Source organism: Camellia sinensis, chromosome 1, assembly GCF_055761805.1.
Source record: "Camellia sinensis isolate YWXY chromosome 1, ASM5576180v1, whole genome shotgun sequence".
NCBI classification, from domain to species: Eukaryota; Viridiplantae; Streptophyta; class Magnoliopsida; order Ericales; family Theaceae; genus Camellia; species Camellia sinensis.
The window spans coordinates 254377488-254392857 of NC_138961.1; the positions used below are offsets into that span (position 1 = coordinate 254377488).

At 43.6% G+C, this 15370-nt stretch overlaps 1 non-coding gene and 2 pseudogenes across 1 annotated transcript; all 3 read right to left on the bottom strand.

Moving 5' to 3' along the window:
* Nucleotides 1-7489: 7489 nt before the first annotated feature.
* Nucleotides 7490-9169, bottom strand: LOC145806382 (25S ribosomal RNA; annotated as a pseudogene).
* Nucleotides 9170-9381: 212 nt separating this feature from the next.
* On the bottom strand, nt 9382-9537 carry LOC114292707 (5.8S ribosomal RNA). The gene has a single exon (XR_003639831.2). It is a non-coding gene; the product is annotated as a 5.8S ribosomal RNA (ribosomal RNA).
* A 242-nt stretch (nt 9538-9779) lies between these two features.
* On the bottom strand, nt 9780-10467 carry LOC145806376 (18S ribosomal RNA; annotated as a pseudogene).
* Nucleotides 10468-15370: the final 4903 nt, after the last annotated feature.

Here is a 15370-nt window from a genome sequence, read left to right on the forward strand (position 1 = left end):
AGCCATATTTGCATGCTGATTTGAGCTTAACTTCCTACTAGAAAAAGTTGTTTTTTTTTTTTTTTTTTTTTTTTTTTTTTTTTTTTTTTCAGTCCTTGTGATGTTTGTTTAAGGTCATTTTTGCATTGGGGGAGGTCCACCCCCTCTTAGACCTTGTTGGGCCTTGTTTTGAGCCATCCCTTTTGGCTCTTGTTCTAACCTTTGCATGACCTTTCTACCACTAAAATCCAGTGGATTTTCAGTGGTAGGCATGTGGTTTTGAGGCCTCAAATCAGAGGGGGGTGACCCACTCTCTTTTGGTTTTGTTCGCTTGAGTTTTTGGCCTATCAAAGGAGCATGTGTCCCTTTACTTTTGAGACTTGGTTCAGGCCCCTTTTTTGTGACTTTTAGGACCTGCCTTGACTCTGTCCATGGCTGGTTTGGTCATCTTGTGCATGCTTCTTGTATGTGTAGTGTAATCCCATTTGTGGCTCATCAAAATAGCTTGTCTTGCTAGCATGTTTTGGCTTCATTTCAGTAGATTTTTGGTCATCATTTGACATGTCATGACTCTATTTTTAGCTGATTTGGTAGTCCTTTGCATGCTCCATGTACTTGTAGAACAAATCTTGCTTACTAGTCTTGTGTTCATGATGTTTTGGCTTATCATTCTAGCATGTTTTGACTCCACTCCAGCACATTTTTGGCTTTGATTTAACATGCTTGAGGTCTGCTTTAATTGATTTTGGTCATGCATGTTTGGTTTTGCATAGCTATAGTGCATTTGGCTTTGCTAACCTTGCACTATGGGACCCCTAGCATGTCATATTTGAGCCTCTTGCATGGCATGGCATCATTTGGTAGGTAATTTCTGACCATAAACTTCTGCCATGCTCTCATTGTGTTTAAGAGTTATGCCCTCATGTCTTGTTTGTGGGCTAATTCCAGAGCCTATCTTTCTTGCCATCTTTGTTGCGAGCCTAGCATGTTTTTGCTACCATATTGACCTGCATTAGGTCTGTTTTCAGTGCTTTAGGTCATTCAAGCATTGCATGGTATGGTTGTAGTGTAAAGCCCTTGACTAGCTTTGTATTTCAAGTCTCTTGGCATGCTTTATTTGAGCTATTTGCATGATATGGCTTCACTTTGCATGTAATTTCAGAGCATATAGACTTGACATGATCCCACTTTTGTCACCTCTTGAGTGCCAATAAGGGTTATGTTCCTGTTGCCTAGCTTGTGGACCAATATGTGTACATGTGTGTCTTGCCTTTTGGTGCCTTAGTCCTGGTGTTATGGCCACTAATTTGGACATGGCTGAGGCCTATCCATTTTGGTTTAAGTCCATTGTGCATTGAGTATGCCATGTGGTTCATAGCATTGAGCATGCCATGTTGTTACAAGATCGATCATTGCATTGGTGCATACCATGTTCATTGCATTGCGTATGCTAGTTACCATGTGCATTGTGTATGCTAGTGTCATGAGCATTGTGTATGCCATATAGTTTATAGCATTGTGTATGCTAGTTGCATGTTTGCATGTTTATCTCTTGCATGTTTGCATGTTTATCCCTTGCATGCTTGCATGTCAAAGTTGTATTGCATCAAGTTGCATGATTGAGTCGCATTGTGCATGCCATGTTTATTGCATTGTGTTTGGAATAGGCGTTAGTCTAAACACGGGAAACAAGGGACGTTTCATACTTGAAGTGATGAAACGTGCCTCAATTCTCGGTCGCCGACACTCTTGACTATACATGATGGAGTTTTGGGCTTTATGTGTTTGTGTGCGCATTCATTTCACATTGAGTCGTGCAATTTGGCTCCTCGGCCATCATGCATCGAGATGCGTGATTGGTGGCCCGAGGATCGAGAACTATTCTCCCTTGAGCTTATGTAATGATAGGGAGGATAGTTGTGCACATATGTGTGTAGACACCCCATTTTTGACCGTCCTCAAGACTTGGACGTCACTATTTGAACACTCGGTGATCATCCATGTTTGTGTTCATCTTGAGTTCTCGGAGGTCTCGGCCATGCGCCTTGCCTCAGGATCTCTCGACTCGACTGTTTTGTGTTTGGTTTTGCACCAAACACTTGTGTTTTGGTTTTGAGGGGCAGAGAGTGGCTTGTGGGCCACCCCCACACCTCACCGGCCATGGCTTGAGGCCACCGGCCATTGTTTTGTTGCCATCGGCCATATGTTTGGTCAGTCGACACTCTTTGTGGTCGGGCGACCATGTATTTTGCCATTTTGTCATTTTTGGCTGGCCGACCACTGTGCATCTGCTTTTGCAGATATTTTTATGCCAGCTATGCTAGCTGGCACACACCTTGCACCCCTTCCATACACGTGCATGGAGGGATTTCACTCTTGCTTAGCTTGTCTTGTAAGCTTTGCAAGAGTGATCTTCTATAAGAGGAGGGCTTCTCCTCCCTCCTCAAGGGTTAGAGGGTTGAGTTCTAGAGGTCTGGATTAGGGTTAGCCATAGTGTATCTATTCTATCTCTATATCTCCATCTCTTTGTGTATAAGTGTGTGTTTGTCCTTGCTTTTGTGCACAAATACCTAGTTTTACACCTTACCTTGGTTGTTGAGGAGCCATTAGGTTGTTCTTGAAGTTTTGAGCTAGTTTTGAGCTAGTTTTGAGCTAAGGAAAACAACTGGAGTGCTGTTCTTGAAGAGGTCTATAAGGGTAAGAACTTTACCTTTAAATACCCCATTTTTGCATAGTCTTTTTGCCTACCTTGCATCTGTTTTTGATCTTAGTGTATAACATATAAAAGTCTTGTTTTTACTTGATTAAAATAGTTGTTTAAGGTTGCTTTGAGCTTTGGGGTTGTTTGACCCCTCTTAGGCCTTGTTTGGCCCCCATTTTGTGCTATTTTGGTGAGCTCCGAGACCACCTTGTTTGGGCCTCCTCACCACTGAAATCTTCAGGGGTTTCAGTGGTGGAGATGGTGCTTTAAGGTCCTAAGAAGGAGAGGGCCATCCCCTCTCCTTGTTGCCTTCAAAAAGTGCCATTTTAGCCTCATGTCTGAGTACCATTTTTAAGTTCATGTTGGCCATGTCTTAAGTGTTATTTGTGCTTATTTTGTTATGATATAGCACTGTTTTTAGTTGGTTTAGACACACCATGCATGCTTAGCATACTTGTCTTGTAATGCCATGAATTTGCCTTAACATACTTTGTGCTTCGAGCCTTGTTATAGCATGATTTTGGCCAAGCTTTGTGAAGATTTTATGCATGATTTAGTATGCTTTAGCTCTGTTTTTAATTTCTTTGGCCATGCTTGACCTGCTTTATATAGCCACCTTGCATTTTGGCTTGCTAGCCTCGATTGTGTGAGTGTTTAGCATGCATTGTTTAGCTTGTTTCAGTGGTTTGGCACCACTTATAGCATCATTTCAGTCTCCATGGTATGCTTGTATGCTTGCATTTGATGCTCCCTTAATGCTTTAAAAGGTTGTAATCTTGTGCTCCAAGTTTGGCCTCTTTCGTATGCTTCCATGTGTAGGCCACTTAGATGCTATCTAGGCATGTCCTTAGCTTTGTTTAGGTCTGCCTTGGGACTACTTTAAGTCCTCTTAGCCTTGTGAGGCTTGGTTGGTATGGCCATGGTTTAAGCCCCTTAGCTTACTTTGAGTTTCGGACATCGTTGCATGCTTAGTTTGTCTTGTTTACTTGGTTTGGCACCTTTTATAACGTGATTTTAGAGCTTAGTATGCATGCCATTAGTCCATGGTTGTCCTCCCTTTTAGTGTGCTTAAAAGTTGCCTTTTGATGCTTAGGAATTGGATCATGTATGCATACATGCTTGTATGTGCATTTGGCCCCATTTCCATAGCCTTTGGCCACTGTTTGGGCTTAGTAGAGAGCTGTCCACCTTGGTATGAGTCCATTGTTCGCGTGTTGTTGCATGCTCGCCTGGTGTGTTGTTGAATACTTGGCCTACCGCATGTGTTGCATGCTTGAATCATAGTGCATCTGGCATGCATTCTCATCTTTGGTTTGATTGCTTAACATGCCACATGTTTTGCATATTTGCATGTTGGCATTGCATCTTGCATGCTCAAATAGCTTGCATACTTGTTATATGCTTTCCATGCTTGCCACATGTTCATGTTGCCTACTTAGTTTCCACGCCTAGGGTGCATTGCATTGAACATGCATGCCTCGCCTCTTGAAATCAAGTGATAGAGGTTGGGCCTTTATGTGCTTATTTGGTTTGCATTTCATTTGACATGAAAGTGCACAACTTGGTTTCTTGGGCCATCACGCATTGAAATGCGTGATTGGTGGTCCGAGAATCGAGTACTATCCCCCTTTGAGTCATAACATGATAAGGGGTGTATTGGTGCACACATTTGCTTGAAATGCATTGCTATGCCTTGTTTTGCCCTCTGCTGCTGTTGAAACAGGTTCTGCAGGAAGCTTTGGCTGGTTGACTACATCAAGTGCCGATCGACCAATTATTGATGGCCGATAACTCCATAGATGGTCGATGACCACTTCTATTTGGCCGATGACCATTCCTCATGGCCAGTGGCATTCCCTAGTATTCATAAGGTATACCTTGGGAATTGTGCCATTTTCAGAGGAGCAGAGCAGGGAAAACAGAGGCAGCTTGTGCATAGCATTGGATTTCTGGGCGAAGCCAATCCGAGCACGCGTGCATCCCTCTTCCCGAGGCCTTTTAATGCTTTCCTTAGCTTAATTGATTTGTTAATTAATTAGGTGGTCTGTAAATTATTTAATTAGCTTGTAGGCTAATTAAAGTGTATTATTCTTTTTGTCCCTCCGAGCGAGGGCGAATTTGTAGTAAGTGTGGGTGAGTGTGTGCATGTCTTCCAACCCCCACTTTTTTCTCCCTTTTACTTACCTGCTTTGATGGTTAGTATTAGTGCATGTTTAATTTAGCATACCTTATGCTATGCATGCGTGCATCATTCATCAGTCTTGCATGCACCGGGCTCGGCGCATCATGCTAACCGCATAGTATTTCAATTCCAAACTTGAATACGTGCATCGAGTTATCGCATTTCACATGTCATCCTCAGATTACCCAAGCCTGTTCTAATGACATTCAGTATGCGATGCATTAGCCATTTGTTAACTTGAACTAGGATCATGCATGATTACTAACTAGTTCATTGCTTTGGCACGGAGTACGATGTAAGTATTTATGCTTTAGCATCTCGCATGAGTGTGAATGTTAACATGATAGCATGCTTACCATGTGGCTATGTGCTTATGTGATATTACTGCCTGAATGCCTGTGGGTGAAGGTTGGATTGTTTGAATTGGAACAACTCATTGAAATCCGTGTTTTAGCCTACTCATGAGTAGCAAATTTCAAATCATTTCCAAACAAACGGATATGCGATGCCTTGTTCCAAATTAGGCGATCTAGTCTATACTTTTTTCCTGTGCGCATCACAAGATATCATGGTTAGTAGAGGCCAATCTTCGGATCGAACGAGAGGGGGTGCTCATAGCTGACCTTCCCCAATCATACCCAAGTTCCCGAGCCGAGGCAACTCTGGTGATGACGGACACGTGGCCTTAGGCAAACGAGTCAGGGTTTCCTAAATTCCCCCAAAATAAAATATTTAGGTGGCGACTCTGTATCTGGCAAAGCAGTCCATCTTTGACACTTCTTTACAAAAATCTGTTTTCCAAAACGATTTGCTGGATTTGGACTCTTTGGTTCAGATTAAGAACCGTGACAATTTGAGTCCGAACTGTAGTAAGCCCAAATGAACAAATCGAGATTTCCCTCCCAGGACGTTCGGGGACGTCTACAAATACTTTGCCATGCCCCTTTCTTGCTCTCTGTTGCAGCAAACCAGAAACCAGCAGCAAAAACTGGTCGGCTGACCAGATAAAGTGGCTAGCTGACCACTTTTTCTGGTTTTGACCACAAAAAGTGGTCGGCAAGTGGTCTCCAATGCCAGCAACTGGTCGGCAGCATCCCTGCAGGTTCCCCTGATGGAGTTTCAGCGTTCTGGAGCTTTGTGTAGTGTTCTGGGACCAATTGCAAACAGAGGCAAGTTGGGGCGTCGCGAGGGATTGCCGAACAAGACGACTCGAGCATGCATGCATCCTTTGTCATCCAAAGCAGAGCTGAGGCAGCATACATCATATAGTTTATATGCTTATTTAATTGCTAACTTAGGTAATTTGTTAATTAGTTAGAGTTGTGTAATAATTGGCTGTAGTTCGTTATTCATTTCGTTATGTAATAACTAGTTTAATTAGATTAGCTAGTTAGCTTGTTATTCGGACCCTCCATCGAGAGGGCGAATTTTGTAATAAGTGTGCGTGTGTGTGATGCATGTCTTCCAACCCCCACTTCTTTCTCCCTTTTATTTACCAGCTTATGATGGTTAGTTTTAGGTCATGTTTTAATTAGCATCCTTATGTTTGCATGTTTGCATTCATTCATCTGTCTTGCATGTACCGGGCTCGGCATATCATACTAACTGCTTTGTATTTCAATTCCAAGTTAAATACATGTTACATGTAGCATCTCATATGCCATCTTAGAATAACCGAGTCTATCTTAGTTGCATTTTGCATGTGTTGCATTAGCCATCTTAACATGAACTAGGATCATGCATTGATTACTAACTAGCTTCTGTTTTGGCTCGGAGTACTCGGTGAGTGTTTATACTTTGGCATCCTTGCATGTGTGTGAGTGACTGCCATGATAGCATGCTTGCCATGAGGCTAACTACTTATGTGATATAACTGCCTGATTGCCTGTGGGTGAATGTTGAATTACTTGAATTGGAACAAATCATTGATTGCGAGTTTTAAGCCCACTTGAGAGTGGCAAATCACCATTTTTTTTCTAAGCCCACTTGAGGGTGGCAAAATCCGCATTTTAGCCTACTTGCGAGTAACAAACTGCTTTCAAAAACAAGCATGAGATGTTTTGTTCCAACTTAGGCGATCTAGTCTATACTTGTTTGCCGTGCGCATAACATAGTAATTCTAGGCTAATAACCGGAATAAGAGCACATGCATTTTCAAAAACAACATATCATGTTAGTAAAGGCCGATTTTTGATCGGGCGAGCGGGGGTGCTAATTGCATGACCTTCCCCTCTCGTACCCAAGCTCCCGAGCCGAGGCAACTTTGGTGATGACAGACACGTGGCCTTAGGTACGAGTCAGGGTTTCTTAAATTTTCCAAAAATAAAATATTTAGGTGGCGACTCTGTATTTCCAAAGTAGTCCATGTTTGGCACTTCTTTCTAAAAAATCAATTTTTCAAAACGATTTGCCGGATTTGGACTCTTTGGTGATTTATCGATCTTACATTGCACTTTGTGAGATTAAATTCAAAACCGTGACATGGAGTCCGAACTGTAGTAAGCCCAATGAACAAAACGAGATTTTCCCGGGACGTTCGGGCGCATCTACACCAGCCATCAGAGCCAATCCTTTTCCCAAAGTTACAGATCCATTTTGCCGACTTCCCTTGCCTACATTGTTCAATCGACCAGAGGCTGTTCACCTTGGAGACCAAATACGGTTATGAGTACTACCAGGCGTGGGAGGCACTTGGTCCTCCAGATTTTCAATGGCCGCCAGGGGCACAACAGACACCACGTGACGTGCGGTGCTTTTCCAGCCACTGGACTCTACCTCTAGCTGAGCCGTTTCCAGGGTGGGTAGGTTGTTAAATAGAAAAGATAACTCTTCCTGAGGTCCCCACCGATGTTTACAGACTCTCTAACATTGCCGTTAGCCGTCACGTCCCGGTTAAGGAATTTTAACCTGATTCCCTTTCAAAGCTTGCGCTGAACGCGCTCTCTGTCGGGCTTCCCTCGACTCTTAGGATCGACTAACCCATATGCAAGTGCTGTTCACATGGAACCTTTCCCCTCTTCATCCTTCAAAGTTCTCATTTGAGTATTTGCTACTACCACCAAGATCAGCACCAATGGCTGCTTTGCCTGGGCTTGCGCCTAAGGTTTCGCAGCGACCGCTACGCCCTTCTACTCATCGGAGCTGGGCACTTGCCCTGAGGGTCAGGCTAGTTGATTTGGCAGGTGAGTTGTTACACACTCCTTAGTAGATTTTGATTTCCATGACCACCGTCCTACTGTCTTAATCGACCAAGACCTTTTGTGGGTTCTAGGTTAGCATGCAGTTGGGCACCATAACCGTGGTGCGGCTCAACAGAGCAGCCGCCTGTCCTACCTATTTAAAGTTTGAGAATAGGTCGAGGGCATTGCGCCTCCGATGCCTCTAATCATTGGCTTTACCTGATAAAACCTGCGCCTGGGCTCCAGTTATCTTGAGGGCAACTTCGGAGGAAACTAGCTAGTAGGCGGTTCGATTAGTCTTTCTCCCCTATACCTAAGTCAGACGAACGATTTGCACATCAGTATTGTTGTGGGCTTCCACCAGAGTTTCCTCTAGCTTTGCCCCGCTTAGGCATAGTTCACCATCTTTCGAGTCCCGACAGGCATGCTCACACTTAAACCCTTCTCAGAAGATCAAGGTCGGTCGATGGTGCAACAAATGAGGGGATCCTGTCAATCAGTTTTCTTGCATCTTACGAGTTTACTCACCCATTGACTCACATACATGTCAGACTCCTTGGTCCGTGTTTTAAGACGGGTCGGATAAGGAGCTTGCAGGCTGGTGCCAAGAGCGCGCAGATGTCGAAGCATGCCAAGGGCGCGCGGTGTCAGCCACGATCAAGGCAAAGGCGACTCCATGGGATTTTTGATTGTCCAGGCTTTGGCCTTCACCCCAATCCGCACCGATCCACACCCCGAGTCGATTAGCAAACTGGCTAGTCGTCGTTTCACATCTGACTGGGCCGTATCGTTAGCCCCCATCCGCTTCCCTCCTAACAATTTCGAGCACTCTTAGCCTTGGACAGAATTTACCGCTCGATTCGGGCTGTATTCCCAAATAACCCGACTCGCAGACACCGCCTTGTGGTGCGATAGGGTCTAGGCACGACGGGGCCCTCACCCTCTCCGGCGCCCCTTTCCAGGGGACTTGGGCCCGTTCCACCACTATGAACACTTCTCCAGACTACAATTCAAAGAACGGGATTGCTAGATTTTCAAGCTGGACGCTTCTCGGTTCACTCGCCATTACTAGGGAAATCCTTGTAAGTTTCTTTTCCTCTGCTTATTGATATACTTAAACTTAGCGGGTAATCCTGCCTGACTTGCGGTCTCAATCAAAGCTCCTTGGTAGTGGTGCAACAAGGTCACGATAGACCTGTAGTGATGACCCAGACACGTGTGACACGACGCAACGGTTTGTCAACCACCACTCACTGCGGGGGACTCATTTTTAGGCTGACCTTGCGTGGGGGGTCCAACATTCGTACGCATCCCTTCGGGGGAAAGAGTGACACAACGTGAGACGCCCAAGAAGACATGCTCTTAACCTAATGGCTTCGGGCGCAACTTGCATTCAAAGACTCGATGGTTCACGAGATTCTGCAATTTACACCAAGTATCGCATTTCACTATGTTCTTCATGGATGCGAGAGCCGAGATATCCATTACTGAGAGTTATTTAGTATTTTCGTGAGATGCAGTACATGAATGTGCTCTCTTTGGTTCGAGTTCCTTGGTGAAATTCATGTCGGGGTTTGTTGGTTTGTCGAGAAATGGCACTTGCCGCCCTCAGAGGGGCCCAGGGAGCACTCCTGACGAGGGGCAACAGGAAGGAGCTGACGGCTCGCCTCCTCCTCCCCCAACGATAATATGACAAGTTCGCGGGTCGTTCTCCTACGCAGAGGCATCAACAATGATCCTTCCGGAGGTTCACCTACGGAAACCATGTTATGACTTCTTCTTCCTCTAAATGATAAGGTTCAGTGGACTTCTCATGACGTCGCCGATAGCAAACTGTCTACGTCATTGTGATCTGAACACTTCATCGAACCATTCAATTGGTAAGAGCGATGGGCGGTGTGTACAAAGGGTAGGGACGTAGTCAACGCGAGCTGATGACTCACGCTTACCAGGAATTCCTCGTTGAAAACCAACAATTGCAATGATCTATCCCCATCATGATGAAATTTCAAAGATTACCCGGGCCTGTTGGCTAAGGTTATAGACTTGTTGAATATATCAGTGTAGCGCTTGTGGCCCAAAACATCTAAGGGCATCACAGACCTGTTATTACCTCAAACTTCCATGGCCTAAAGGGCCATAGTCCCTCTAAGAAGCTAGTTGTGGAGGGTCACCTTTATAGAGCAAGTTAGTAGGCTGAGGTCTCGTTCGTTAATGAAATTGACCAGACAAATCGCTCCACCAACTAAGAACGGCCATGCACCACCACGCAGAGAATCAAGAAAGAGCTCTCAGTCTGTTAATCCTTACTTTGTCTGGACCTGGTACGTTTCCCTATGTTGAGTCAAATTAAGCTGTAAGCTCCACTCTTGGTGGTGCCCTTCTGTCAGTTCCTTTAAGTTTCAGTCTTGCGACCATATTTCCCCTGGAGCCCAAAAACTTTGATTTCTCATAAGGTGCATGTGGAGTCTTAAAAGTAACATCCGTTGATCCCTGGTCGATATCGTTTATGGTTGAGACTAGGATGGTATCTGATCGTCTTCGAGCCCCCAATTTTCATTCTTGATTAATGAAAACATCCTTGGCAAATACTTTCGCAGTTGCTTGTCTTTCATAAATCTAAGAATTTCACCTCTGACTATGAAATACGAATGCCCTTGACTGTCCCTGCTAATCATTGCTCTGATCCGGAAGGCCAACGTAATAGGATCGAAATCCTATGATGTTATCCCATGCTAATGTATCCAAAGCGTAGGCTTGCTTTGAGCACTCCAATTTCTTCAAAGTAACGTCATTGGAGGCACGACTCGGCCAATTAAGACCAGGAACGCATTGCCGGCAGAAGGGACGAGACGACTGGTGCACACGTGGGGTGGACCGGTTGACCCAACCTAAAATCCAACTATGAGCTTTTTAATTGCAACAACTTAAATATACGCTATTGGAGCTAGAATTACCGCGGCTGCTGGCACCAGGCCTGCCCTCAAATGGATCCTCGTTAAGGGATTTAGATTGTACTCATTTTAATTACCAGACTTAAAGAGCCCGGTATTGTTATTTATTGTTACTACCTCCCCATGTTAGGATTGGGTAATTTGCACGCCTGCTGACTTCCTTAGATGTGGTAGCCGTTTCTCAAGCTCTCTCTCCGGAATCTAACCCTAATTCTTCGTCACCCGTCAGCACCGTAGTAGGCCACTATCCTACCATCGAAAGTTGATTGGTGTAGAAACCCCATTTTTGGCCGTCCTCAAGACTTGGTTGTGCTTGCAGGTACATCCAGCCACAAGTTCGATTGCTCGTCGAGTACTTGACTTTCACGGCGGAATGTCACAGGTTTGAACTTTCCAAACCCTGTTTCCTTTTTGCCCCATTTTTGGACCATGTGTTGGCCCTTTCAGCATGATTCTCATGGGGCACTGCTGACCATTGTTTGGCATTGTTGGCCATGCACTTTTCCCTGCCTGCTACTGATGATGCCTGCCAGCCATCAGTAAGGCACTGCCGGCCACAACTAATGGCCGGCAGAACCCTTTGTCTCAGCAGATTTCATGCCAGATCTTTTGAGCCAGCTGGTTTTCACTCATCTTTGTATGGAGGGATGAGCCTCCTGTCAAGCTTGTTTCACAAGCTTTGCATTGCCTTTCTTCTATATAAGGAGAGGCTCCTCCTTCATTTCAGAGGTTCAGAAAAAAAGGCTGAGAGTGATAGATATAGCTTTGTATCTATATCTCTCTTTGTTCTTGTTTTGTGCTTAAAAAAGTGTAGTTTTGTCCTAGTTTAACACACAAACACACACTCAAACACCTTGCTTGAGTTGCTGAGGCTTCTTGAAGTTGTTTTTGGTGTTCTTGGATTGATTTGAGCTTGAAAAGCTTGCTGGAGCTGCAGTTTTAAAGAAGGTCTTCAAGGGTGAGTTTCTATCCCTTAAAACCCTCATTCTTGCTGAATCTTTTATCCTTTCTTGCATGCTGTTTTAAGCTTAGCTTTCTACAGGAAAAAGTTCTGTTTTTGCATGCTTAAAAAGTTTGTTTAAGGTCACTTTTTCGTTTGGGATGATCTACCCCCTCTTAGGCCTTGTTAGGCCTTGTTTTGAGCCATCCCCTTTAGGCTCTTGTTGTAACCTTTGCATGACCTTTGTAGCACTAAAATCCAGAGGATTTTTAGTGGTGGAAAGGTGGTTTTGGGGTCTTAAATAGGAGAGGGTCATCCCCTCTCCTTGTGTCTTGTTTACTTGCTTTGAATGCCTCATGTGTGAGCATGTTTGTTAAGTTTATGCTAGCCATATCTTAGGATGTATTTGTGGTTATTTTGCTATGGCATGCCACTGTTTTTGCTTGGTTTTCTCACTCCATGCATGCCTAATGCACTTGTAGTGTAAATCACACAAACTAGTCTCTTGTGCTTCCTGAAGTAGCATGTCATTCTAGCTTGATTTAAGTCCATTTTAGCATGTTCTTGGTATTGTTTTACCATGTCATACCTCTGTTAGGGTTTGGTTTAATAGCTCCTTGCATGCTCCATGCACATGTAGTGCATTTCCATGGAATAGCGTAACATGCATCATGCTTTGACATGTCATTTTAGCATGCTTTTGGCTTAACTTCATGAAGCTTTTGTCCATGTTTTAACATGTTTTAGCTCTGATTTCGGTTGTTTTGGCCATGCATGCCTTGCTTTGTATGGCTATAATGCATTCTAGCTTGTTAGCTTTGTGCACCAAGTCCACTAGCGTGCATTCCTCGGAGCATTTCCATGATTTGGCATCATGTGAAATGTGATTTTAGTCCATGTTTCATGATCACACACTTGTATCTTTCACTTATTCAATGCGTTGGATGGTTTGCCCCCTTTATGCTTTAACATGGATCATTGTGTATGCCTTCATGCCTTAGCTTGCGAGCCATCATTTTAGTGCTTATTTGGGGTTATTTTGCCATGATATAACTCTAATTTTTATTGGTTAAGTCAGTCAACGCTTGGTCTTAATAGGTGTAGTGTAATCCACCATATTTGCCTTGTGTGCATTGTGCCTTATGCCCTTCATGTTAGCTTGTTTTGGCTTCCTTCTATACATGTTTTAGTATCACTTTAACATGTTTTAGGACTGTTTTGGGTTTCCTTTGTCATATGCTTCATGCTTTGTATAGCTGTAGTGCAATTGGCTTTGCTAGCTTTGTGTTTTGATTACTCATGCATGCTATCTTTGAGCTATTTAGATGATTTGGCATCATTTAATACTTCATTTTAGAGCTCATAGCATGACTATATTCCCACTTCTTTCATGTTTTAAATGCCTTTGAGTATTGTGCATTGTTGCCTTGTTTATGACTTAGCTTGTATTCTTGCATGCCTAGGTCTTTGGGTCCTCATCTCAGCATGTTTTGGTCTTTGTTAAGACCTACTTGAGCTTTTTCCATGCTTAGTTCACGCATTTGTGCTATGTGTTGCATGCCTCGTTTGCAGTCCTCTGTATTAGCCTTCGTGCTTCAGGACCTTTGCATGCCATGCTTGCTTTGTTTGAATGATTTGGCATCATTTCTTACTTAATTTTAGTGCATTTAGTGTTGTTACAGTTCCGCATTTATCACTCCTTGAGCCTTCTTGAGGGTTGTGCTCTTAGGCCTAGTTGATTGGCCAATGCATTGTGCATGCATGCCTTGTCTTTTCATGCCTTTGTTTTGGTGTTATGGCCACTAATTTGGGCATGGCTGAGGTTTACCTATTTTGGTTTAAGTCCATTGAGTATTGTGTATGCCATGTAATTCATAGCATTGTGTATGCCATGTAGTCCATTGCATTGTATATGCCATATAGTTCGTTGCATTTGTGTATGCCATGATCATTGCATTGCATATGCTGGTTGTCATTTAGCATTGTGTATGCTAGTTGTTGTTCTTAGCATTGTGCATTGTGCATGACATTAGCCTTGTTAGGTTGTTTATATTGTTGGCATGTTTTGCATTGTGTTCAATCGGATGTCGTATTGAACACGAGGAAGATTGGTTCATTTCATATTCGAAGTGATGAAGTGAGCCAATCATCCTTGGTCTCCATCGCCTTTGATTCCTCATGATAAGGGGATGGTCTAAGTGTCTCATTTGTCATGCATTATTGAGATTCGTACAAGTTGGATCGGTGGCCATCATGCACCAAGATACGTGATTGATGGCCTTGGATCTGATTATGCCTCTCCCCTGATGTTTTGAGGTGATATTGGGGTGGCATAGTGTGTATATACCCTTGGGAGACCCTCCCTTTCCTCTGTTTTATACTCTGCTACAGCTTGGTGTCACAGCACACCAGTGGCCGGCACCCTCTTGTTGTTGGCCGGCAGCCCTTCATTCTTGGCCGGCAGTGCCTTCTTTTGGTCGGCAGGGGGGTCAGCAGAAGCTCCTCATGGCCGGCAGGCCACTGGTGCACTCCTCAGCACTGTTTCGGTAAGATCCAACAGCTAGTTCTCAAGGACACCCTGCAGACAGAGCCTCTAAAGAGCATTTGGAGAGTTTTTCGGGATGACAACCGAGCATGCATCTTCTTCTTCTTTAACCAGAGCTAGAACAACTTAGTTTAATGCTTACTTGTTAGTTAGCTTCAATTTTTAATTTATTTACTTAATTTGTTAATTAATTAAGTGTTGTAATAATTAGTAAGTAGATTTCTTATTATTCAATTTGGTTGTGTAATAATTAATTTGCTTGTTAGTTAGTTAATTAGCTAGCTTAGCGTATTCATTCGGACCCTCCATCGAGAGGGCGAATTGTTGTAATAAGTGTGCGTGAGTGTGTGAATGTCTTCCAACCCCACGTCTTTCTCCCTTTTACTTACCGCTTACGATGGTTAGTTTTAGGGCATATTTTGTTTAGCATACCTTATGCTTGCATGCGTGCATTCATTTATCTGTCTTGCATGTTCCGAGCTCGGCGCATCATACTAACTGCATTGTATTTCAATACCAAGTTGAATACATGATTATCAAGTTTCATGTCACATGACATCTTAGAATAGCCGAGCCTATTTCTAGTTGCATTTCGCATGTGTTGTATTAGCCATCTTAACATGAACTAGGATCATGCATTGATTTCTAACTAGTTCTTTGTTTTCGCTCGGAGTACACTGTGAGTGTTTAAGCTTTAGCATATTGCATGTGTGTTATTGATTGCCACGAAAGCATGCTTGCCATGAGGCTAATTGCTTATGTGATATAACTGCCTGAATGCCTGTGGGTGAAGGTTAGATTGCTTGTATTGGAACAATTCATTGAAATCCCTGATTTAGTCTACTTGTGAGTAGCACTTTCAAACCATTTTTAAACAAACATGCAATGTT